This window comes from Lissotriton vulgaris, chromosome 5 (genome assembly GCF_964263255.1).
Source record: "Lissotriton vulgaris chromosome 5, aLisVul1.2, whole genome shotgun sequence".
Classification (NCBI taxonomy): Eukaryota; Metazoa; Chordata; class Amphibia; order Caudata; family Salamandridae; genus Lissotriton; species Lissotriton vulgaris.
In genome coordinates, this window is record NC_141693.1 from 504,021,877 (window position 1) to 504,048,615 (window position 26,739).

The following is a 26,739-nucleotide window of genomic DNA, read 5'->3' on the forward strand; positions in this document are numbered from 1 at the left end:
ATGGAGTTACTCACACACCTAGTCAGTTATGCCAAAAATCAATCACACCTCCATTTTCTCAACTATACAGTTATACACACCTTACTTATTCAAACATATACTAACACATATTTACTTTACTCTCTTATACAATCTCTGATACATGTTCACAATGATCCATACAGCCACTCACACATTCACTAGCTCTTATGCACAGTTATTTATAGATGTCAACTCTCACATGTACTGTGTTTTACATATGTACTTAATTTGACATGTAGCACTGAGATATCCATTCACTCACTAATACACTCATGCACAGTCAACCGCCCATACAGCTGTTTCCACATGCAGTTTTGAATCTATACATATAGTGAATCAACTACTCACACATCTATGTACAGAGTCACACACCTTCCAGCCACCCATACACACACACTCAGTTTCCCATACAAATACTTGGGCAACCAATCAACCCATACAGTTACTCATATAGCTACTGATCAACATATGCAGCAGTTTGTAGAACAACAGATATAATGATGCACAAATTAAAACAGTTTAGTCACTAACCCATGCACTCAGTGAGACACATTTAATCACTCACTCAGTCAGTCATGCACCTAGTAAATCCTTCATCCAGACACTTATATATCCACACATTCATCAATATGTAAAATATATTTTAACTTTACAGAAACATACAGTCACTGGATGTTGTAATCAGTGATGTCATCAGTGATGTCATTTGAGATGTCATCAGTGATGTCATCAGTGATGTCACTAACCATGTCATGAATGATGTAATATGTGACATCATCAGCAGTGGATTGCGGGTGCGCGATATATAGTTAGCGCTTATAACTATATATGGAATTTCAATGGTTTTATGCGAGTAAAATAAGGTTTTGTAAATGCAAATCCCTAACTATATATGGCCTAAAACCAATGGTTTTTTCATTGAATATTCAAGGTTTTGTAAATGCAAATTCCTAACTATATATCGAGTATAACCTATGGTTTTTTCTGTGAATATATATATATATATATATATATGTATATATATATATATATATATATATATATATATATATATATATATATATATATATATATATATATATATATATATATATATATATTTTTATATACATATATATATCCACACAGGTTTCGAAAGCAATACAGCAGGCTCAATCCCACCGCGGCACCGCCAAGAAACAGGAGACCCAGGTTTCCGTGAGTAATTATTTATTTTCTGCAACGGACAGCATAACGTTTCGGCCTCCCAGAGGCCTTGGTCACATGGCGCCATAGAGGGCGGCGGCAGAAATTTAAAGTGCAAGTGCGAGTAAATTAACAAATTATAGTGGGTGTCATTTTAAAGCACAATAAACATAGTAAACATACTACACTTTTAACCCTTGATTTTCTATGTGCTTTTTTAAAACAGAAAAAACAGTATTGGGATCAATCCCTCTAAGCTTGCTATTGCACATGAATCAACATGATGGCTTTGGTCGCATGACGATGGTAATCTGGTGCGTGCTGACCTCGTGGTTACAAATAGTTTTGGGATAAATCCCTAACCATAACATTTCCTATATCCATATAATATAAATCAATAAATATGATATTTTTTTAAACCTGACTCAGGATCACAATTGTTAGTATTGATGAATAAATTGTGCATTGTTATGCACGGACACAATGGAAAAAATATGTATTGTACAATAAATAATTATATACATATATATAAAATCCCATAAAAATGCTAGGCATGTGCTAAAAGATAACCTAAAATCCAATTCTCTATATACATGAAAAATGAATAAGCATCAATACTACAACCTTAATTGATTCACAAATGCATATATTTTATATCTAAGTGCAAATTCGCAAATACATATCCTGTATCATGACACCCTACTGGATAAATAAGTGAAGAAAATGATAAAGTGCTTGACAGTGTGTGCAATGGATGGTAGGGATATGTGATCAATGAAAATCGTCACTTTTAAACGAAACACACCCACCAATACCTGATTGCATTATTTTGAGAAACCTTTTTTTTGTTTTCTATTCAAAAGAAACTTATTTTTAGTTGACATCAATTTGTGTTGCGTGGATGAGATGTTATTCAGACTGGTCCCAGTCTGACAGCCTAGCACAACTGATGGCAGGTTACACATAACTGTAGGCTATCTTCTACACAACTATAAGTAAAAGTACACACTCACACCAACCAGTTGGTATTACAGCGGGTTGTATCCATTATGTGTGTAAGTAGACTTTTACCAAATAATAATACAACACAGGCTATCTGGCATTGGAATGCCTACATGGCATGGTTTGAAGAAAGTGTTTACCTCAGAGACAGGTGTACAAGTTTTCCGAAGCATTGAGCCCCTGTGGTGCCTTACTGTCCAACATCAAAATATACCTAGTTTCTAATTATATATATATATATATATATTCACTGAAAAAAACATAGGTTTGAGGCCTGATATAGAGGAATTAGCATTTGAAAAACCTTTGAAATTCACTGAAAAAACCATAGGTTTTAGGGGTGATATAGTTATGAATTAGCATTTAAAAAACCTTTGAAATTCACAGAAAAATCATAGGTTTTAGGTGTGTTATAGTTAGCTGGACATTTCAATCGTACAAAACCATTGAAATTCCTCCTGATATAGTTAGTTGTACTAACTATAACTAACACGCCCGCAATCCACTGCTGATGATGTCACATATTACATCATTTATGACATGGTCAGTGGCATCACTGATGACATCACTGATGATATCTCAAATGACATCACTGACCAACCTAAAAAGTGCCACAGGGCATGTTTGCACACATCACGTCAGGCCCCATCCCCACCATTGTACAAACACACACTGTCACCGTTCTAAGTTGAGAGACTAAGTCTCCCGGGAGGATGAGGACATAGGGAAAGAGAAAGTGTCTAAAAAGATGGAAGCATTTTCGAGAAGACTGCCGTTGGCTGAAACAATAGGTCTGCCAGGAGGGTTACTCTCGTCCTTGTGCACCTTAGGCAGCATGTATAAGCAGGGGGAGACTGGTTGTTTAACACATAAAAATCTGAATTCTGACTCTGCAAGCAGATTCCAAACTTGTAGTTTGTCATGAAAGATGGTAATGCTAGAACTATATTCCTCCCTGTTGGATCTCCTATAGTTGCCTGATAAGTCAAGTTGTGTCTTGGCCTCCTGTCTGTACAGATTCACATCCCACAGGACAACGTTCCTTCCCTTGTCAGATGGTTTAATTATACAACATGGGTCAGCATTGAGTGTACCAAGGGCTTTCCTTTGGTCTGGCGTTAGATTATGCGCATGTTTATTTTTGCTGTTCTCCTAGAGGAATAACAAATCCTTAACAACAATGTCGTGGAATGTCTCTAAGTGCTTGTGTGGTGTGATTGAATTGAAGGTAGATTTGGGTCTGTGATTGGTCGCATTACGTCCTCCCAAAGTCAGGCCCATCCTGTCTAGTATCTCAGAATCACTTAAACCACTAACATCCTCGCCACACAATTCCATAGCGCATGCCAAACTTTCAACATCCTATATACTTAAAACATTCGACACCTGTGTGCTCCAAAACTGGTTCATTGCTCTTCTGTTCAAGAGCCCGTTTTTTCTCTAGCATAAACATTTTCATTAGCTTTAGTTTACGTACAAATAGAAAAATGTCGATTCTAGTCGGGCTGTAATCAAAATTGGCCATTGGGCAAAGAGTCAAGCCCAACTCCAATACCAATCGCTCAGCCAAGGTTAAGGTATGAGAAGAAATGTTTATAATAGTCAGATTGGGCTCACCCATCATTGTTGTTTGGTCTGTCGTGTTATCTTCCCATGCGACATTGCTCCTCTTGTGTTTCTTTCCTCCCTGGCTCGTGGCTTTCCTCTTGCGTTTGCGCCTCTGCCTCTTCCGTATGACTGCTCCGGTGGTCTCGCCCTTAGTGTCATGGCTGATTGTAAAAAATCATATTCCTCTAGTGGTTTAACAGAAAGTAAATTTCTCCCGCTAGCATCCATCAGTTCGTCCATATCTGAATAGGTTTCTGATCCTGATTCCGATATGGTGACGTTGCGCTGTTGTGCATTTGCTCCAAACTGCTTAAATTGTGTTATGGCTCCATCATACTTTTTTGCCGAACGTTAAGATCCGCCCACTGGCATAGTCCTGCTTGTCCCTCAAGAATTTGCTTTTCTTCTTCTGCTTGATTTCCTCTTCATATTTGTCAAGCCTTTTTGTCCATTTGTTCGATTGCCTTGGTTATTTCATCTTTGGCGTCATTTTTATCAAGTTCTTCTTTTAGTTTGCCAATGTCCTTAATGACCTGTTCTAGTTCAATGGCAGCGTATTTTGATAGTAAGCCAAGCATGTTCTTGCATGTCCCCGCCATCAGCTCGGACCATTCAGCTATTAATTTGCGGTGGGGGTTTGGTAGGTCGGCGTGATCATGATTGTTAGTCCTCTAGGGACCCTACCCACTTCTATATAATTCTCCAATGAAGTTACCTCCCACCAGCGGTTAATTTCTTTCTTCAAAAGTTTCTCGTAGTGGAACAGCATTTGTTTTAAAGTTTTATCAGGTGGTGCAGTTGCCCCATCATTGGTACTCACTGTTATGTCTTCAGTTTCACAGAACAGTGACTTCGCTTCATACACCCTGCCTGCACGGCGGTTCTGGGTCGTGGTGGTATCTGTTACCGTGGTTGTTCTCGTAGTTGTAGTTGTTGCTGCGGCAGCCGCCGCTGTTTGTTTTCCTTTCATCATGTTTTCACCCACTCGTGGTGATCCTTTGGTTGCACAGCCTTTTTTGCGCACACGGAAAGGAATATATATATATTAACCCTGGGCGAAGCACTACGTTATGCTCGAGGAGTTTGCGAAGTTTGCGAAACTTCGCACTACGCGAGCTGCACGTAGCACAGTACGAACATGCGTAGTGCAGCGTAGCATAGTGCAGCTGTCATTTTTTGCTTGTTCGCGGTCCTCAACGTAATGTTCTCGACCGTGAGCAAGCAAAATGACATCCCGGCAAGATTCTCAATGCGGGGAGGTCAGGTTTCTCATTGTGAGTGGTTGCACATGCTCGCGACCGCTCTCAATGAGAAACTACCAGTTCACGTTGAGAAAGCTGCCGCTCGAGTAATAATCTACTCGAGCAGCAGAAAACTACAGCTCGCACTTTGCAAGATGCCGTTTTCAATGATTGCACCGTGCCAGATGCTTGTCCGGACTGTGCAATCATTGAAAACGCACCTTGCACAGTGCGAACATGCTACTACGCAGCTCGCGTAGTGCTACATGAAGTTCGCGTAGTGTGAAGTGCACTTTGCGTAGCGCTACTTCGCGAACTACGCTCACCCCTATATATTGCATGGTGATGTATGGTGATTAGCTGCTAAAGGTAAAACAAAAGAAATCCTCGCACTTACTTGGTGTCCGTGCTCCAGTCTTTGGTGACAAGCTGCAGAAGGGAGTCAAGAAACACAGTATATGTAGGACTCTAGTAACTTTAGAAGTTCAGGGTGTGTATAGAAATGTTCCTTCATATGTATGGGCGTATGCTGGTAATAGCACATCATCCCTAAACCTTTTCTTAAATTGGTCTAAGCCCCTCTCATTTAGTAAGCATTTTCCAGCCATTCCCCCTCCAACATTTACCAATTAAACTAAGACATATACCTGCATGTACAAAGATCTCTGCTACCTTTGATAGAAACCTCTACACAGACATGATAGGAGAAGCAGAGGTCTCTGACCATGTGTGGATACCATTGTTATAGTACTTGAGTAGCACTATTGTAAATATTAGCAAATGCTGTTTGTGAATATGTCCTATTGTTCCCTCACAAGTGCTTTCCTCAACATAGTAGTAGAAACACAGAGTTGCGTTTAATATGTATGGCATCACAGACGCAATTTATCTATATTACCTCGCCAGGAGGGATTAGAGTTAGGATGTGGTATCCATATGAAGAGCCTTTTTTTATTTGCCAATAACTTTGGCACCGTTTGACGACCCCTTGCTAAATTTTCAAAACAAATATGCCGGTCACAAACGCTGCTGTTTTGAAAATTACAGAGTGATACGTCAATCAGGGACTGAGTAAAAGGGGGGCCCAAAGTGCTTTTTCTCCATGTTAATTTGCATAGGAAACTTTAGACACGGCTACAGCCCGAACTGAAAATTGGAATTACAAAAAATTTGGCAAAAAGTTAGCGCTTGGTCCAAAAAGAGACCTTTATGTTAAATGGTGTAAATCTGTTCAGTAGTTGCTGAGAAATACAACATTAGCCACAGTGAAAGAGAAGAAAATCTTTATTTGCTTTTTACAACCATAAAATGTAACACTTTAGAATTTACTACAAGGTATGTTAAAAGACAATTTCACATTATAATATATATCATTAAATCTTAATAAATACAAAAGGAAAAAATTATTCCACTCATCTAGTAACCGTATTCACGATAAAGTGCATCATGGTGTCTGGATAAATACGAAATTTTACAATTCATTAGTAACCGTATTTCCTGATTCAATGCCCACTTTTTTAAAAAGTGAGTCAATCATGTGTAAAAGCTTTACCCCTCTACAGATTAAGATATTTGATGACCCCCCTGCCCAACAGGTAACTGTCTGCCTGCAGGTACGTATATTAAGTTCTGTTAGCATTTTTCTTGCTTTACCATCTGCTGGACAGACACACATCATGTGGCAAAGGGACTCCTTGTGATATCCACATAACCTGACAGTTTCATTATCGGATTTCCCTTTCCGACTTGGTTGCAAATCCTTTGTTTCGTATCCCCCAAACCGATACAGCATAAACTTATTTTTCAGGAATTAGCCACAGTGGATCCGCGATCCCTCCCGATCTTGTGCCTGAGATTTAAATGCATAATGTGACTTGGATGAACTGAGTCACAAGAAAAAAACATTAAAATAAGGGGGCTGGTTAGAAACACCCTGACCCCCTAGGCCTTTTGGGCAGGTCTCAGAGGGGCCCCAGGGGACCCAAAAGGCATTTTTTTAAACTAACTGCGTGGAGTTGCATTGGATCTGCAAATCCCGCCAACATTTTTTTATAAAAACAAAGTGGCTTGCTTCTGGTTGGGGAATGAATTCCAAATTTCTCCTGAGGGCCTCAGCAATAAAGTGGACTATTTCCCCTAACTCGAAGTGCATCAGGAGACACGCTTGAAGAGTGGTAGAGAAGGGAGCATGGCCTCTGCCAACTTCTCAGCAATCTAGCTGTGTGGGTCTGACTGGAGGTGGCAGGAGAGGTAGTTGGCACTAGGCCTGGGCGGTAAATTCCGTTCCGCTCGCGGTATTTGGGTAATTTTGCGTTCCACGGAGAACGCAAAATTGCCCAAAATTCTGCGTTCCGTGACTACGTGAAATGTTTTGCTTCTTCACGTTCTCAAATATGTGTTCGCGAGCTCGCAAGCAGCGATTGCGAGCCGTAAAAAAGCATCGCGAACAAGCAATTACGCGTGTTTGCGGAATTTGTGCGTGTTCGCAGAGATTTTTTACCATTTCACGGAGATTTGCGTAATGCGATTATGCAAATTCCACTCACCCCTAACCAATGGCCCTCAAGAGCCAAGGGGACTTTATCCCCCAACTAGTAGTGCACTAGGAGACGTGTTTGCACAATGGTGGAGAAAGGGGGCATGGCCACCATACACCTCTCAGTAAACCTACTGTTTGGAACTTATTGGAGCTAAAAGAGGGGTAATTGGCTCAGAGGATCCTCTGGGGCTAAGAGGACTTCATCCCCCTACTAGTTGTGCGCCAAAAGCCGTATTTGCACAGTGGTAGAAAAAGGGGACGTGGCGTCTGACAACCTATCAGCAACCCTGCTGTGTGGGACTTACTGGAGGTAACAGCTGGGGTAGATGGCCCCCAAGGACATCTTTGATGGCCAACTACCCCTCCTGTTACCTCAAGTAAGTCCCACAAAGCGAGATTGCTAAGAGGTCTTTGGGGGCCACACCGTTTTTTTCCACTACTCTGTAAATGCGGCTCCCCTTGTGGTGCACTACTGGTTGAGGGATGAAGTCCACTTTAGTCCTCAAAGGCCTTAGGGGCCAAAAAGCCCCCCTGGTACCTCCTGTAAGTTCTACACAGCATCATTCTGAGAGCTGACCGGAGGCCTGTGCCTTCCTCTGCTGTTAAATCAAAAGCAATACAATGTTTAAAAAACAGAGGAAATCCATGATATAAAGAGGAACAGAGCCGAAGGCGGTATACGATGTGCCAATTCAAATAGGATATGTTCTACTATTGTTTCATATCAGTGATCTTTAAATATACTTTTTTTTAAACTCATGTTTTACCCTCTGCAGTGATGTAGTCTTTCGCTGCACATTAAGCTCTCTTTTCGTTTTTTTTTTAGCAATGCTCAATAGAGCTTCATCATTTTAAATTACAGTGTCAATACTCTGGTGTGTCACAAAGGCCCAGGGGCAGCTGATTCCAGTCCATTCATAATCGTTTGCAGACGTCAGGCCTGTCAGAAGTGCTTCCCGCCCTTAATCTAGAGATTTGCGGTATTCACAGGAGAAAAACAGAATCTGACAGAAGAATATGGATCCGGTCCATATGTTCTTTCTTATTGAAAAGTCAACATAATGTTGCATTCTTGTGGGAAGTATTTACAACAATACAGAAAAATATTCATAACCCAGGTTCAACTACCACAATTCCTCACCTAGCTTCAAATGAGTTTACTGTTATATAATATTACCTCAGGCGTAAACTGTAACAAATTGAGAGCTGCATGTTGTCTGACAGACCATTTGAAATCTATACAGCAAGAAGCAGTTCATTTGAAAACACATTAACCACTTTATTCCCCTGGCAAGCATAAAAAGCGACTACAATTATACCTAATCCTACAACTACAGCCGGCTGCACAGTAATTCTGCTTTTATAGAGGGTCCAAAAATTTGGCCTGCAACACATCGGATTTATTCATGGGACATGTTTTGTACATTTAGTGAATGGCGTGTCATATTTCAGGAGGCAGATTCTGTTTCCAGCTCGTTCATTAATTAAATGATTAGCACCAAATCATCACTCTCCGATGAAAAACAGGCAGAAACAGAGTGATACGTTAGTTTTGTCTCTTTCAATCGCTTGTCACACAGTCGGGAGCAGTTGGGACAAGGTGATGGAAATGACCTGTGAGTGCAGTGGCCGTTTGTGTCCAATATTTGTACCCTGCTTGCACAAATGTTTGAGAGGCCCCTTTTGTGATACTTATTCTTTAGGTACACATTTTTCATCTATACAATATCAAAAGTATTTAAGCCTCATTTGAATGGAATGTGGCCCATGCAAATGAGGCACCCCTTTGCCCATGTGACCTTACCTGATTACCTATGGTATACAGAACATGGTATTATTGTTAGCCTTAGCTGCTTATGTGCAAGAATGGCAATACCATGATATGGGATGGATGCAGCCCATAGAGGACAAGAAAGACAACCCCAGGCTCTACTTAAAACTACTGGCTCCACTTCAAATTCCTCGCTCTTCTTTTTTTTCAGGGCTGTTCAGAGAGAATGCGCAGATTTTCCCATCAGAACAGATCCCTGAAAAGTCAGAATTTCCACACAGGTAATGTGCACTGTACAACAACAAGGACAGATGGCAAGCGTTGCCTCGCCAGGAATCTCCTCTAGGAAGGACTAAGTCCACCAGCAGGTTTGGCTGCATTTTTCAATAGTAAAGGATGCACAAGACGTTCACTGGCAGTGGGTGACAATTAGACTCACACACAATTTTGAATTTGTCTGCAAAATTTGTGGGTTTTTGGATTATGTATTTTTGCATCATTTTGTCCTATCCGGGGTCAGTTTTAAGCAAGAAAGGGACACTGTCTGCTGGAATCACTATCAATATTCAAGTGAATTTTCACGAAAGGTAGGGAAATGCTGCTACAAGTGCAGGGTGGTTGAGTGGTGACTCTACTTGTCTAAGCCCACTCCCACCGTGCACAACTTTTTTGATACTTTCTTCATTGCTGTGCTTATTGATTTAGTGGAAGTCCAGTACTTGGTATGAGAGCTATATGGTTAAAGAAAAAACTGTTTGACCCAGAGCAAGTACCCTGGTGCCTGTGGACATGCAGTTCTTGCTGTGGGTCAGACCATAGCCTGCCCCACTTAACCACTTTGGGTAGTTTTCCAGCCTGAGGAATGATTAGTACCCCGATGTCATAAGATGTCCTTTCTTTCAAAGGAACTGCACTTCCTAACTTTAAACCATGAAGTATCCAGTTTCCCTACTGGGTTTCCATTATTTCATACAGCTGACTACCATCTTGTTTTCTTTGTTTTGGCTTGTTTTCATTGTTTCTGCCATGAACCCTAATGTTTCCGTAAATGTATTGCAAAGTGTCTTAGTTTTTGTGGGAGGAATAGAATTTTCTCTTTTACAACAGGGTGGTTATGATCAGTCAGCGATGGCAATCAGTATATGTTTGCGTTCTAGTATTTGTATTATCACTGTGTTGTGTTTTCAATTTTAAGATTGCGTTGGTATTCACAATAAATTATTGATGCAAAGAGGAGAATAGTTTTGGCAGTCAGGGGCTCTATAACACTTTATTATGTAGCATTTATGATTTATTGTCCTTTATGTTCTCTGTAGTTTCTACTATTTGATTTCTACAAGTTTTCGAAATGAATTTAAATATTTTGATGTGTCGTTCTAATCTGTATTGTAGCCGTTTCAAATGTGGTTTATCGTTTCATAGCGCTTACCACCTCCAGTGAGCTAGGCCTTGCCTTCACATGAATAGAGAGTCAAGAAGGCTTAAAAAACATCAAACAGTGCTCTGTTGTACATAAAATCTTGTCAACATAGAGCAGACGATTTGACCAAATAAGATGAACCAGAATTATGCATTTAGTTTTATTGAGTGAGCTCTTGGTCACCTACTTCATGGAAAGGGGCGACCACTCGGTCCCCCCGAACATATGGTAGGGGGCCCGGATCCCCCCGGGAAGCCATTTTGGGCGGGGGGCGTGTCTCGGCTGGTATGCCCGAAGCGGCGTAGCCGGGGCGCGCCTTTTCCCGCCCAAGAAGGGTTGTCCTAGACACCTACACCGTTGGCCACGCCCCGTAGGCGTACCGGAGGAGGGTACACGCCCTCCCGAAGAGGAATAAAAGGAGCAGCAATCCGAAGAAGCATCCTCTTGTTCCTGTGCTTGGAAGCTGCACCCTCTCGTTGCACGTGAGCCCTCGACGGAACAAGGAGCAATTTTTGAGAACTTGTAATTTTGTGTTTCTCTTTCAGCGACTCCGAACCTTCGGATCCAGGACCGCGTTGAGCAGCAAGGGTCGAACATCCGACAACGATGCCTGGCAAGAAGGCCGGAAAGAAGTCAGGGACTGACCAGATGCTCCGCATGCTGATAAAGGATATGGCGAGCATGAAAAAGCAGATGGCGGCAATGAACAATACGGGCAGACCAAAGAAAGTCATAGGACCAGCATTGCTGGGAGTCGTCCCCGCTGGGAGAGGTAATAGGGTCAGGAATAGGGCGGCAGGGGGGGAGGTCCCAGTTCCCGAGTCACCCCCGGCAAGCCCGGTTAGTCCAGTTGAGGCCCCGGTACCGATCCCGGACGCGGGCCAACCGATTCCGGTTGTAGTTACGCCCACCAACGAGGAGGATATGCCTCCGGAGTTGGCCGCTCAGTTGGCCGCATGGCTCGGAAAAAATACAGGGGGTGCTACGGCACCAGGAGACACGGCCGAAGAGGCCAAGTTACTAATAAAGCAGTTGCGGCAATCGTGAGATGCCGCGAAGGCGAATCTCCCTCTTGTCCCCCCACAGGTTCCCTCGGAAGGACCAGCGGCTGGCGTTGGAAACACAGCGGGACCAGCTATGGAGTCGGGTAAGCAGCCATTGCCAATGGCAAGGGAGGGGTCTTTACCCTCAAGAAGGGAAAAGGTGGTCCAACATATTCCGCTGGCCACGAAAGAAATGATTTGGGCTGATAAGTACGTGAATATGTTTTCTCTCCTGACTGACCATCACGAGATGGAGTATGTTAAAACGCAGAAGGATTTGTGGCACCCGAGTGTGTGGCGAGCCAAAATGGCGGGGTTCAGGGTTGATGAGACGATCTCTAATTGGGCCAAGGCCTTTGCGATGTTTACTGCAATCATCGGGGAACATAAGCCCGAGGTTTTGACCGAATTGGCCTGCTATCAGGCACGTATAATGGATTTCTATGAAACGTATGAAGGCGATGAATGGATGGGTTATGATAGCAAGTTTCGTAAGGCCAAGGAGCACGATTCATCTCTGACGTGGGATTGTCTCGACTCCATCTCTTGGCAGAAGCAGCTCCTGCCGGGCGCGACGAAGACGTCTTCGCTGGGCGGGAATGGGTCGGCGCCCTCCCGCCATCAATCGGCGGCGCCCTTTCGAGCAGGCCCCGCTGGTGACCACCAACCGAGGGGTGGTGGGAACGGGGGTAGAAAAGGGGTCTGCTGGAACTTTAACAGAGGCAAGTGCACGAGGCCACAAGGGACATGTAAGTTCATGCATGAGTGTGCAGGGTGCGGACATTCTTCACACCCTGAGAGTTCGTACAGAGCCAAGAATGGTGATACAGGGGGTAGAGGAGGGGCCAAGCAGGTCTAATGTCGACCATGTGGTACCGCTACCTACCCCCGTAGATATCATGGCAATGATCCCCTGGCTAAATGAATACCCTGATCATGTCTCCGCTGGGGTGTTGCGGGACGGCTTCTCGTATGGTTTCCACATCCCGGCGGGGGATTTTCGGGGGGAATCACTTTGTAAAAACTAACTGTCGTTCAGCAGAATCCGGCGGTGGTAGAAAGAAAGATTGCAAAGGAGGTTGCCCGTGGCCGGGTCGCTGGCCCATATAGGCACCCGCCAGTCACTAATTTCATTTGTTCCCCGTTGGGAGTAGTCCCCAAGAAGGACCCAGGTGAGTTTCGGTTGATTCATAACTTGTCGGCTCCTAGGGGTCTTTCGGTGAACGATGCGATTGACCCAGGAGTTTGTTCGGTGCGGTACGCATCCTTCGATGAGGCCGTCGCCATGTTGAATCGCCTGGGGCCCGGAGCGCTGATGGCGAAGTCAGATATCGAGTCAGCGTTCCGGTTGCTCCCGGTACACCCACGGGATCAGCGTCTGTTAGGTTTTGTGTTCAAAGGACGCTACTACATGGATAGATGTATGCCAATGTGTTGCTCCATCTCTTGTGCTTATTTTGAGAAATTCAGTTGTTTTCTGCAATGGGCGTTCACCAAAGCTACGGGCTATACCCAGGTTATGCACTACCTAGATGATTTTTTGTTCTTGGGGGCAGCCGGTGACACAGAATGTATTGTATTGTATTGTATATTGGATTTTATATAGCGCTTATCACCCAAGGGTCTCTAAGCGCTTGCCTTGGGAACCCGTCCTGGCTTTTCCCTGTGAGATAGCCCCTACAGGGCATCCCCAAGGTGAAAGCCAGGCATCCCGCCGCGGGGGCCGTTGTGGAGATTAAGCAAGCTTAATGCCCAGAGTTGCAGAGTGTGAACCCATGATTAGGTCAGGCACCGAAGTGAGAATTATCGAGTCCGTGGACATTTGAGCTCAAGACCCTGCCGCGTCGGGAATTGAACCCTGGTCCCGGGTCTGACCTCTGCTTCAGGGTCTGCCTGCTCTAACCAGTGAGCCACACTTCTCCACCGTTGTGCGCAGGCGTTACTGGAATTTTGCACTCTCATGAAGCAGTTCGGCGTGCCATTGGCACCGGGGAAGACGGTGGGGCCATCTACTTCACTCGAGTTTCTTAGAGTTGAGCTCGATTCGGTGGAGGGATGCTTCCGTTTACCAAGGGACAAAGTAGCGAAATTCAGGGCCTCTCTGGAACTGTGCATTGGCAAAGAGAAAGTTACTCTCCATCAGTTACAGCAAGCAGTGGGCCAGCTTAACTTTGCCCTTAGAGTGATACCAATGGCCCGCCCCTTTTCCCGCTCTATTGCACAAGCCATGGTTGGTCTCAAGGAAGGACACCACCGCACAAGACTGTCTGCAGAAGTTCGCCAGGACATGCGCATTTGGTTGGCATTTCTGGCGGATTTCAACGGTCGAGTGGTGTGGGGCAAGCCACCAGCGTCCTCGGACGAGCTGGGTTTGTGGACCGACTCGGCAGGGAGCGTAGGATTTGGCGCCATCTTCGGTAATCGATGGTCGGCGCAAACATGGCCGGCGTGGTGGCACACCAGTGGGCTCACAGGTAACATTGGGTTTCTTGAGTTGTTCCCCATTTTTGTGGCTCTGAAGGCATGGCCGGATGAGTTTTGTGACCGCTCAGTGGTGTTTTGGTCCGACAACATGACCGTAGTCGAATGCATAAATAATCAGGCAGCACGCTGCAAGTGGATATTGAGATTGCTGAAGGAAATTGTACTACTTTGCATGAGACTGAACGTTCAATTTAGGGCGAGGCATGTGCCGGGTGTGCTGAACCAGGCAGCTGATGCACTCTCTCGTTCCCACATGCAGGCCTTCAGGGGTTATCTACCTTCCGCGGACCTAGTGGCGGCACCATTCCCCGAAGCACTCTGGTTACTCAGTGCCCCGGATTACAGGACCTCGTGGGAGCAAGCCTAGCCCCCAGGACAAGGAAGGCATACGAAGGAGCGTTTCGTTCCTATTGTGCATTTTTGGGTCCAGCAGGAGGGGACAACTGGGGGCAGGAGGAGTATGTCCTAAAGTTTTTAGTAGCACTACACAGGGCAGGCCGATCAGCGGCAACGGCCAATAGGCACCGGGCCGCCATTGCATTCATGGCGCAGGCGCATGGCATCAAGGACCCCACATCGTCCTTTTTGGTGAGGAAGGCCCTGCGTGGTTGGCAACGCCTTGAGGGTCGTAGAGTAGACGAAAGGCGCCCGATTGGGTTAGAAAGGTTGTCCTTGCTGATGTCGGTACTCCCCGCGACATGTTCCTCCCAGTCCGAGGCAGTGCTGTTCCGGGCCGCTTTCGCATTAGCGTTCCATGGGGCTATGCGGGTGAGCGAGCTGGTTGCAAAAAATAAGAAGGATATGGAGGGAGATCTGTGTCGGGAACACATTCTGATCAAGGGTAATTCAATGGTGGTCACAATAGCCAGGTCCAAGACCAATCAGGGTGCTATGGGAGACAGTATTGTTGTCCAGCGCATGCGAGGGTCCCCCATGTGCCCAAAGAAGTGCGTTGAGGAATATTTAGCGCAAAGGGCGGGTGCATGGGGGGGAAGCTTGCTGAGACACATCGACGCCACCCCACTGACAAGGTTTCAGTTTCAGCGGGTGCTGACAATGGCAATCGCAGCGGCGGGCTTGGACCCGTGCGATTTCGGGACCCATTCCTTTAGGATAGGGGCTGCTACAGAGGCTACAGCCAGGGGTCAGAGTGTTGAGGAGGTGAAACAATTGGGACGATGGTCCTCGAACTGTTATAAAAGGTATGTGCGGTTGCACATGTTGTGAAGCCAATGTCATGCACTCACGCTTCTTGTCTTCTGTTTGGTTTACAGTTTCGCGAGCATGCTATGCGGGGCGGACTGAGCAGTCGACCCGGCACCTGGGGACCAGCGATCCGAGACCACCGGCTGAGGAAAGAGTGGTGTGGGTCGTGGGCCACTCATACGTGAGGCGGGCCGGGGACGTATTCAAAGCAGGTGACATGATTCACGCAGCTGGGGAATACGGGTACAGGGTGACCTTCCACGGAAGGGGCGGGCTCTGTATTGACCAGTTTCAATGTTTTGTCGAGGGACTGCTAGGGCGGACAAGGTCACCGCCGTCTGTAATCATAGTACACCTGGGAGGCAATGATTTGGTGACACTCGGTCGGCGAGTACTACTCGAGCGAGTTCTATCCACTGTTAGCTGGTTGGCGAGGAGGATCCCGGGGTGCACGATAGCATGGTCCCACATGATTCCCAGGAAGGTGTGGTGGGGGGACCTCTCTGTATCAGCACTGAACCATTCAGTAAAGAAGGTCAATAACAAGCTTGGTAGGTTGTTTCGCTCGGCGCAGTTGCACTGTATTCCGCATGGATGTATTCGGGGGGAGCACATGTATCTCGAAGATGGGGTCCATTTGTCCCGGGAGGGGAATGTCTTACTCATAGGAGACTTCATAGCATGGTTAAAGGGTTTGTAAAAGCATGACCTTTAGTAGGAGTTGTGGGGGGTCCGGATAGCCGGTCAACTATCCGGCCTGTGGCGGTAAGGTCATGATCGGTGAGCAGTAATTTCAAGGTCCCTAGAGGGGGGGCGCCACCCATTATGGATGGGAGCGCCTGGGGGAAGGCGGCCATTGGCCCCTCACACGGGGAGGCGGCACCCACTAAGTATGGGGTCGCCTAAGGAAAGGCGGTCATAGGCCCCTTCCAGGGGAGGAGGCGGCTAGATGCCCCTCCTACGAATTTCCCGGGGCCAGGATATCCGCGACGGCGGATGTGATAAACAGTGTGGGGTTTGAGGGGGGTCCACGCTACCTTCTAGACACCTCACACGAGTCCTCGGACGACCATTAAGATGGCGTCGAGTTAAATAGGGGGCCCCCGCAAAGACAAGGGAAATTGGAGTTGGCACAGAGGTACAGTCCTCTGTGCGCCCGCCCCTCACACCGTGAGGGGGGAGTTCTGGTAGTAGGGATCTGACACCGGTTGCGACCTTGCCGTTGGCCCGTAATGCTAGGATGTACAATTTTTATTTAGAAAGTATGCATTTGCAGGATGTTTAGACTCGGCTAGGAAAACCTTTGTATTAGAGATTTGTTAAGGTTAGCCAATGAACGTGTCTGCATCGTAATGTAATAAATGAAAATTGTACATGATATGAAACTGTTATTTTAATGTTTTAATTTTGTTTCATATTTTAATAAATACGGCCGGGAGGGTAACTCCCTCCCGCCTTCCAAAAGTTCAGAACTGCGTCCGTCTTCCCATCCTTGGGGATTGTGTTGGGAGGGGGTGACAGGCATCCCGGCCATATGGAAAGGGGCGACCACTCGGTCCCCCCGAACGTATGGTAGGGGGCCGGGATCCCCCCGGGAAGCCATTTTGGGCGGGGCGTGTCTCGGCTGGTATGCCCGAAGCGGCGTAGCCGGGGCGCGCCTTTTCCCGCCCAAGAAGGGTTGTCCTAGACACCTACACCGTTGGCCACGCCCCATAGGCGTACCGGAGGAGGGTACACGCCCTCCCGAAGAGGAATAAAAGGAGCAGCAATCCGAAGAAGCATCCTCTTGTTCCTGTGCTTGGAAGCTGCACCCTCTCGTTGCACGTGAGCCCTCGACGGAACAAGGAGCAATTTTTGACCCACCCACCAGCCCCTTATGGCAACGTTAGTACTGCAATGAAATTGATTTGCTTTGATAATATCTTTTCTCTCCTGGTTTAGTGGTTAATAAAAATGTCAATGTTGGTACTGCAATAAAATGATTTGCTTCATAACATTTTCTTCCTTAGTGGAGTGGAGTATAACAGTCTAGTTGAAGGATGTGTAGAATGTTTAAATAATAGGATAAATATTGCAATGTAAAGTTGATTTTCTTTCTTAAGTAGGTAAATTAAACGTCGTATTTATTTTTGGTCTGGCGGTAAGGTCATGATCGGTGAGCAGTAATTTCAAGGTCCCTAGAGGGGGGGCGCCACCCATTATGGATGGGAGCGCCCGGGGGGAGGCGGCCATTGGCCCCTCACACAGGGAGGTGGCACCCACTAAGTATGGGGTCGCCTAAGGAAAGGTGGTCATAGGCCCCTTCCAGGGGAGGAGGCGGCTAGATGCCACTCCTACGAATTTCCCGGGGCCAGGATATCCGCGACGGCGGATGTGATAAACAGTGTGGGGTGGGAGGGGGGTCCACGCTACCTTCTAGACACCTCACACGAGTCCTCGGACGACCATTAAGATGGCGTCGAGTTAAATAGGGGGCCCCCGCAAAGACAAGGGAAATTGGAGTTGGCACAGAGGTACAGTCCTCTGTGCGCCCGCCCCTCACACCGTGAGGGGGGAGTTCTGGTAGTAGGGATCTGACACCGGTTGCGACCTTGCCGTTGGCCCGTAATGCTAGGATGTACAATTTTTATTTAGAAAGTATGCATTTGCAGGATGTTTAGACTCGGCTAGGAAAACCTTTGTATTAGAGATTTGTTAAGGTTAGCCAATGAACGTGTCTGCATCGTAATGTAATAAATGAAAATTGTACATGATATGAAACTGTTATTTTAATGTTTTAATTTTGTTTCATATTTTAATAAATACGGCCGGGAGGGTAACTCCCTCCCGCCTTCCAAAAGTTCAGAACTGCGTCCGTCTTCCCATCCTTGGGGATTGTGTTGGGAGGGGGTGACAGGCATCCCGGCCATATGGAAAGGGGCGACCACTCGGTCCCCCCGAACGTATGGTAGGGGGCCGGGATCCCCCCGGGAAGCCATTTTGGGCGGGGCGTGTCTCGGCTGGTATGCCCGAAGCGGCGTAGCCGGGGCGCGCCTTTTCCCGCCCAAGAAGGGTTGTCCTAGACACCTACACCGTTGGCCACGCCCCATAGGCGTACCGGAGGAGGGTACACGCCCTCCCGAAGAGGAATAAAAGGAGCAGCAATCCGAAGAAGCATCCTCTTGTTCCTGTGCTTGGAAGCTGCACCCTCTCGTTGCACGTGAGCCCTCGACGGAACAAGGAGCAATTTTTGACCCACCCACCAGCCCCTTATGGCAACGTTAGTACTGCAATGAAATTGATTTGCTTTGATAATATCTTTTCTCTCCTGGTTTAGTGGTTAATAAAAATGTCAATGTTGGTACTGCAATAAAATGATTTGCTTCATAACATTTTCTTCCTTAGTGGAGTGGAGTATAACAGTCTAGTTGAAGGATGTGTAGAATGTTTAAATAATAGGATAAATATTGCAATGTAAAGTTGATTTTCTTTCTTAAGTAGGTAAATTAAACGTCGTATTTATTTTTGGTCTGGCGGTAAGGTCATGATCGGTGAGCAGTAATTTCAAGGTCCCTAGAGGGGGGCGCCACCCATTATGGATGGGAGCGCCCGGGGGGAGGCGGCCATTGGCCCCTCACACAGGGAGGTGGCACCCACTAAGTATGGGGTCGCCTAAGGAAAGGTGGTCATAGGCCCCTTCCAGGGGAGGAGGCGGCTAGATGCCACTCCTACGAATTTCCCGGGGCCAGGATATCCGCGACGGCGGATGTGATAAACAGTGTGGGGTGGGAGGGGGGTCCACGCTACCTTCTAGACACCTCACACGAGTCCTCGGACGACCATTAAGATGGCGTCGAGTTAAATAGGGGGCCCCCGCAAAGACAAGGGAAATTGGAGTTGGCACAGAGGTACAGTCCTCTGTGCGCCCGCCCCTCACACCGTGAGGGGGGAGTTCTGGTAGTAGGGATCTGACACCGGTTGCGACCTTGCCGTTGGCCCGTAATGTTAGGATGTACAATTTTTATTTAGAAAGTATGCATTTGCAGGATGTTTAGACTCGGCTAGGAAAACCTTTGTATTAGAGATTTGTTAAGGTTAGCCAATGAACGTGTCTGCATCGTAATGTAATAAATGAAAATTGTACATGATATGAAACTGTTATTTTAATGTTTTAATTTTGTTTCATATTTTAATAAATACGGCCGGGAGGGTAACTCCCTCCCGCCTTCCAAAAGTTCAGAACTGCGTCCGTCTTCCCCTCCTTGGGGATTGTGTTGGGAGGGGGTGACAGGCATCCCGGCCATAAGAGTACAGCAACATCAAAAGGTAGCACAGCAAAATTCAATGTAATGCAAGATAGACTTTCATGGGGCCTTTTACAATCTGGCACGGCAAATGTTCTAAGTAGTGTAACATTATTTAGAGTGCATGAAACCAAGAAAGAATACAAAAGACTGTAGGTGCATTCATGAGGGAGAAATATCTATCTGCCAGACCAAATGAAGCAAATAGCACTGCTTTGAAAGAGACAAAAATTCAATACAACTATACAATTTGCCGTCGCTTGTGGGCTTGCAAGTGTTACAAAGATTTATAGGGACAAACAGATTGCAAAGGTTCTAGAAACCTATTTTTTTTTAGCTCAGATGGTGTCTCAAGAAGACAGATAGAGTATAGGATTTTCTGCCAGTTCTAGGATTTCTCCAAGCAGATTTCAACTCTTATACTAATCTTTAAGCCCTGTGGGCCTTAATTATGGGCTTTTGCCATAGGGCAGTGCCACAGGCCTCCCTGCTGCCCTGCCTTATGGCATAAGGAAAGGGCAAGAATATGCTGTATCTATATGATACAGCGCATTCCTGTCCTTTTCCGCTGTGCCGGCGCACATTGGGCCGCTGTGCGCCAACGCAGGCACCTTTGCACCGTGGTGCAAGGGTGCCTGCATTACGGGGATGATTGATTTTGGGCAGGAAGGGACCCTTCTTGAACAAAATCAATCCATTCAGTTGCTTTCCTTTTTGCTTGGGAACACCCACAGCAACACCCATGGAACTCCCCTTTCACACAGTTTTCCGGGTGAAGGGGGCACATATTTATAAGACAATGAAAAGCCACGTAAAGTGGCTTTATGTGGCCTCATAAATATGCGGTGGCATATTGCGCCACAGGAATGTAAAAAAAGTAACGTTACAGGGCACAAAAGTGCCGATAAGGCTCCATAAATGAGGCCCTGTGAATCTGTGATCCTACTGGTGATACCCATAGGAGCCAGAGCAGGCCACATGTAGCCCTGAATAAGGCTGGCACAACATGTCTGAAATAGTATATGGTTTAAATATTTGGTGTCCTATTCGTCAGACACAGTCCTAGAACTTATATATAGACACTGAAATCTTATCCAACGGTGAACATAGCCCAATCACTAATGCAGTCAGTTTAAACAGATTCCTTTAGAAAATGTCAATAGACTGTAGCTTGTACCCTATACCATAGTGAGCATTGGACCCACATTTGTACATAGACGTTGCACTTAGGGTGCCAACTTGAGCAACAACAAGGTGATGACTGAAGTGCTAAAATTAGTATCAACCGCTGGCAATCACTCGGGCCGCATTTCGGTCCATCACTATTAGCCAGCCTATCATGCCCCTTAAGACAATGGCCCACCTTATGCAAATCAGTACCAACCTTGCTCATCATGTGAACGGTCTGTCACAAATCGCTAGGTGAGGCCCCCTCCAAAGTGCCCACAAGCAACACCAGACGGTTTCACCCTGCTTGGGGTTCATGAGTAGGTTGTGCCTTGGGTCCAGCATCATAGCGTGAATTGGACCCACGTTTGGAAATAACTGTTGCACTTAGGGCGTCCACTGCATAAACTGAAAGGTGATGGATAGAATACTAGAGTTTAACTCAGCCACTTGCAGTCACATGGGGGTAAGACCAATATATACAGTGCTTTATCAAATTAAATATAATTAATGACATTGACATTAGATTACTTAATATTGTTAAATGGCACATTTAAATTAAATTAAATTAAATTAAAATATATGAATATCTTTGCTCACGTTAAACCACAGCCAAGTTACATAAAATACAATCGCATTAATTTAAAACAAAAAAGTAACCTTATTCTTGATCCAATGCTAATGTTACTTTAACTCAAATGCAGTTAAAATGCAATAATATAAAATCAATACACATCCTTTACTTAACTTGAATTTAACCTGAATCCTTACTTGAATTGTGTGAGTTACAATCAATTTCAATCAAATTTAGTTGGAAAAATGTATGTAAACATAAGGATTACATTGATCTAATGTAGATTAATGTAAATTAAGCAAAGTGGCTAACATAGAAAATAATTAAACTGTTATTAAATCTAGCAAATAACCATAATTTGAGCAGGACGCTGAAACTAGTATCTAATACATTTCATTCAAATAAATATCGTAAACGTAGTTTAACCTTATTTATATGAATATCCTTAATCTAGCCCAAATTTAAGTAGAATTGGTTTTCCAATAAATTTAAAACAATAAATAAACCAAATCTAATCTTCATATTTACACTTTTCCAGTGCAACTATAGATAAATAATTGCAATTGAATATTAAATTAGAATATTAGATTCATTTTACTTAGCAGCTTTTTCCTAACCTTAAAAAGATGCCTATCTAAATATTAGTGATGTGGCAGTTGATTAAATCTTGTTAAAGTAAATATGTATACTTAAGGTATTAGAGAAGTTAGTTAAGCCTATTTACTTAAATCAGTGATACTCAAAGTATGACCCGGGGCTGCATGTCCCTCCTGACCTTTACATGTGTCCCCCTGGTCAACGGTCAATTTAGCTGCTGTTTACATGACTCACAATATGATTAAAACGATTTTAAAAAGAGGCAAGCCTTTATTTATATGTTAATTGCAGTTAACGAACTGAAGTAACTAGGTTGTTGTGAACTGCTTAACTTGAGAAATTCCTTCATTTTTAAAGACAAATTGCAGCCAGTGTAAAAATATGATAATGTCTCTTCAAAAATCAAAAAGTATATGTCATTAACATGCAGAACCATTTCACCTTAGTATATCAGATTATATCAATGCATTGAGAAGTATTTTCCTTGTAAGTGACAGTTTCCAACATAAATTCAAAAATATTCAATCTTCCCCCCACCCTGTAAATAATGCCAATATTGAGGCAAGTCAGTTGTTCTGTGCACTCTATGGGTGGCATGGGTGACTATTATACATGAACAGAATCATATTTTATTCAATCAAATACAGCAGAAGATTTTGTACACTGCAGATCCTGAAGTCATGCATTTTGAGGTTCTCTTATATGCGATAATGAAGACAAAATATGGAAATTGAAATAAAACTATTGCCTATAATTACACAATTTGGTAAAGTTGGAACGCCGGGATAAATCACAGGTTTTCTTGTTTCACATTATTCAATTTAGCCACTAGACATGCATGCTTTTTTCCGCTGCACCCATCATTTTTTTTGTTCGAATATCTTTATTTGTTTTCATTATATACTCATACTAGCAGCCCGTCCCGACGTTGTCCGGGTATGAATTGCTGCCGGCCAGTAGTATATTGTTTTGTAGGATTTTGTTTTGATAGCATTTCTTATCTGTGACAGGCCTGTGAAACGATTCACAGTGCAGTGCTGATGCACTTAAGAGTGCGCGTTCAGTAGTGTGTGAACTTGAGTTTCCCTACTTTATTTTTCCTTGCAATAATATATAGCGCGAACTCGACAACATGGCATGAGCACAATTTACATTACAAAAGAACACATTCATTTGTGGTAGGCACAGGGAGACAACGCGATTTGCCTGGAATCACAGGATGTTGAGCTGAAGCCGAGATCTGAACGTAGCTCCCCAGCTCTAAAGTTCGCAATTTTAGAACTTGTGGCGGTAGGTGTGTCTAAAAGTGTATGTCGGTGCTGACCATCAATAAGAGAGACCTGTGCATTTTTCAAATCGGAGGTGAAAAAATACGAGTATGTTACTGGAGATGTGGGCCGCCGTGCCACCAATGTGCTTACCGGGGGAGGGTAAACACCCATTATTCCGCAACTTTCTTTCCGCATACCATCACTCCGCATACTTTCATTACGTAAGTACCATGACTCCGCAATGCCATTATAACGCATGGCATTAGATTTTATATGCTTTTACCACGCATACATTTAAAACGAAATTCGTTGTAAATGCATGAATGGTAAAAGCATGTTTTTTTAATGTTTGGATAAGGTAAGTATGGGTATAAGGGTATATGTTTTGGGGTACTGAGGTATATGTTTTGGGGTGTTTGGGTATTTTAAGGGTTCAGATATAGTTTTGGGTGATGGGGTACAGGGGTAGTTTTAGGGTTTAGGGATAGGTATGGGTAATGGGGTACAGGGGTATTTTTACGGTTCAGGGCTAGGTTTGGGTTTTGGGGTATAGGAGTATTTTTAGGGTTCAGCGGTAGGTTTGGGTTTTTGGGTACAGGGGTATTTTAAGGGTTCGGGGCTAGGTTTGGGTTTTGGGGTACAGGGGTATTTTTAGGGCTCAGGGCTAGGTTTGGGTTTTGGGGATCAGGGATATTTTAGGGTTCAGGGGTAGGTTTGGGTGTTGGGGTACAGGGTTATTTTTATGGTTCAGGGATAGGTTTGGGTTTTGGGGTGCAGGGGTATTTTTAGGGTTCAGGGGTAGATTCGGGTTTTGGGGTACAGGGGTATTTTAAGGGTTCAGGGCTAGGTTTGGGTTTTGGGGTACAGGGGTATTTTTAGGGTTCAGAGGTAGGTTTGGGGTACAGGGGTATTTTAAGGGTTCAGGGCTAGGTTTGCATTTTGGGGTACAGGGGTATTTTAGGGTTGAGGGGTAGGTTTGGGTTTTGGGGTACAGGGGTATTTTCAGGGTTCAGGGCTAGGATTGGGTTACAGGGGTATTTTTAGGGTTCATGGGTAGGTTTGGGTTTTGAGGTACAGGGGTATTTATAGGGTTCAGGGCTAGGTTTGGGTTTTGGAGTACAGGGGTATTTTTAGGGTTCAGGGATAGGTTTAAGTTTTGGGGTACAGGGTATATTTATAGGGTTAAGATGAGTTAGTGTTTAAGGGTGTTGGGGTATTTTAAGGAGTAAGGGTGGGTTATGATTATGGGGTGCAGGTGTATTTAAAGGGAGCAGGGTGGGATTAGCACAGGATAAAAGAATTGGCATGAAGGGCGGAACGTACCACACGCCCCCAGCGTTTGTCACGCCCACAGCACAATGCAGACACGCCCACAAGGGACTACTTTGCTGGCACAGTTCTTTTACCTTTTAAATGTATATGGTGGGCGTCTGCATAGCCTATGTCCTTCTGCTGCAACTGCCCTTTCCATCGCTGTATTGGGTGTTGTGATTGGTGCTATACTTTTTGAGTTTACCCGCCTCAAAGGTTTAGGCTGTCTCTTTATATTATTAGTATGGAATAAATGTCAGAATCAATAATCAGGGAAATGCAACATGTCATCGTTTAGTCATACAACAGCCTTCAGAAGAAAACCCTCTTCTCTGTAAAACATCAATCCCACATCATTCCACCCAATATAAATAGGAAGTGAGGGAGAGAAAAATATGGAAGTAAAAATAATAAATAGAGGTTAACCCTCGAAGGTATGCTGTTCACAATGACAAATCACATGCCTATGGAACAAGGGGACCGTGCCGGAGAAATATAATATGTTGGGCAACTGAAAATCTAAATAAGCCCCAGGTCGTGAACAAACAAGTTGTGGGCGGTGCGTGTGTTGGAAGTGACGTTTAGAGAGTGGTTAGCCATGTGTTGTAGAGTGCAATGCGCCGTAGGGCATGCGGGTGTGTTTCAACGTGGCTTAATCTTTCAAGTATGTGTCACTGTCAGCTCTCATCCAATAATAGGCATGGGGCATAATGCCCAGTTTGTGTCCATATATAAATGCTTTGAAGTGGCGAGTGACTGACATGTGATCATAATATTCACAGTAACTCAACAAATGCGTCAATCTAAAAAGATAACAACTTTCGCGACGCCAATATGTAACTAGCAAAAAATTGGGAAGGGAGAAATCAAGATAGTTACAACAACTTGAAGTAAGAAATGTTTCCATCGAATGTCATGAGCATGTGTCTTCAGCGTCAGGGAGGAGCCAGAGCGGGTGCCCGATGGGCAGGAGTCCACCGCGACGAGGATTCCTCCGAAGAGGGAGAGCTGACTCCTCGTGGCAGTGAGGTGTTAAGCCCTCAGCACTGAGGGGGGGGTAGAATCACCGTCAAGTGGATCAGCAGTACAAGTACGTGATGTAACTGCAGTGTATTGTACGCAAGTATGCAGCTTTTAGTGATCATGGGGATGTGTAGCCCTTCGTTACGTCCGCCTCCCAGGTTGGACCCCGGGGGTTTTGAAAACATCTAAGTAATGCCCTGGGCAAGACACGCCCGGTGGCAAGACTTCATAGTATCATTCCAGAGCTGGGAAATGGGGAATTTTCTCAGCCCCGCCGTCTCTTCCCTATGAAGGGTAGCGCTATCTGCCCTCGCCCAGTTGTCAAATGAGGTACGCCAGTGCTTTGCATGTGGGGGTTCACTACTCTACCATTGTTTAGTGAGTAGTCTTTTAGCCATGATGATCCCTAGATCCCAGAATCTAGAAGGGACTTTATTGTGTTTCGGTCTTTTGTAGAGGCCCAGCAGACACACCTCCCATGTGTGCTGCCTGTCCTCACCAACGCCCTCCGCCAACAGAGCCGTCACTGTGTGCCAGTATGTTTGTATGTTACGGCAGGACCACAGCATAAGGAGGAGGTCTGCACCAATCAGTGAGCATCTCGGACACGCAGAAGTTGTAATCGCGAAGTACTTGTTATTTTTATCAGGTGACAGGTATGCGCAATGAAATATATAAAATTGGATGTTTAAAACGGGAATTACGTGGTACATTAATGGGGCTGGCCAGCACCATCGCCCATTCCTTATCCGTCCATGCCCTTCCCCTGTCTGTCGTCCATTTGTCCCAACGCGGTTGAGAGGAGCAGTGCATGTGCGCCAAAAGAGCCTGCGTCAACCAATGGACCACATGGGAGCCATTACCCATGACATGCAACTATTGGATTGAAAAGTGTGTGGGCAACTCCTCGGAGATGTCGCCACAGGCCCGTGTGAACGTGTGTGTAATGGTCGCGTGTAAGAAGAACTGCCCAGCTGGGAGGCCTGTGTCTGC